Here is a 1,186-nt window from a genome sequence, read left to right as displayed (position 1 = left end):
ACACACATGAGCGCCTTTTGTGGCTAGGCGGGGATTTGTTTGTCGCAATGTTCGGGGCCCGGGACTCTCCCGAGTGTTATAGGAAGATGGAGCAGACAAAGTTGAATCACCGCTCTGACTGGAGGGCATGAGGTCCTCAAAGCACACCAATGGAGCCCCCCACATACGAAATACAAGAGGAGGTTGATGAAACTTTTTTTTTTCCCCCCCCCCCCCCCCCCCACATCCGCAGGACTTTGAGCACAATGTGAGCGATCGTATGAGAGACCATTTATGTGGTATGCGTAGGGTCCTCAAAGCACACCAATGGAGCCCCCCACATACGAAATACAAGAGGAGGTTGATGAAACTTTTTTTTTCTTTTTTTTTGCATTAAATCTTATTTTACATTAAATATAGGATAATTATTTCCTCACAATAATAGACACTAGAAAAAGAACGAGAGCTAACTGCTACATAGTTACACGAGCACAAGCACAGGTGGTAGTCTAATTAATCCTGGGTGAACAACAGATCGAAGACGACCAAGTAATTAACATGATTAATAAGTATAAAATTAAAATAAATATCAAAATTTATTTAGTATCTCGCTTTCAATAATTATATGTTTTGTAGGAGGCCTTCCAAAGGCTTAAGGAGAGCTGATCTCAACAGTCAGCCTATGGTTCGGGCACATCTCACGTCCTTCTGAGTACAACCTCCAGAGGGAGGCTGTAAACAAGAAAAGGAAGGGCAATTTCTACGGGTTAGGATCCCAGGCGTCGGTCTATGATGCTTGCCCGACCTCTAGCACATCTGATGCATCCAATTTCACTCCACAGGAGAAGGAGATGCGTCGCTAAGTTGCTGCCCAGGTAACCATCTTGAGATCGAAGATGAGGGTAGAGAATGAGGCGATGTTGCATTCGAAACTACAAAAAGGGAAGGAGCTAGAAGGATGAGATTGGGGATAATGATGATGAAGAGAGGAAACAGGATGATGAAGAGGATGAGCAAGGGGTTATTTTTTTGATTGGTTATGTATTGAACAATTTATTGTTAGCAAAAATTATTTTTATTTACAGTTGTACATTTTGTTTGTTTTAATTCAATTATTTTCCTTTTATTTTTGTATACGATTTTTGCATCGATTAGTTTTCTTAGTATATTGTGCTATATTTTGATTGATCTATTACGATTGTAGGTG

This window comes from Phalaenopsis equestris, unplaced genomic scaffold (genome assembly GCF_001263595.1).
Source record: "Phalaenopsis equestris unplaced genomic scaffold, ASM126359v1 Scaffold000209, whole genome shotgun sequence".
Taxonomy (NCBI): domain Eukaryota; kingdom Viridiplantae; phylum Streptophyta; class Magnoliopsida; order Asparagales; family Orchidaceae; genus Phalaenopsis; species Phalaenopsis equestris.
This window is presented reverse-complemented; position numbering follows the sequence as displayed.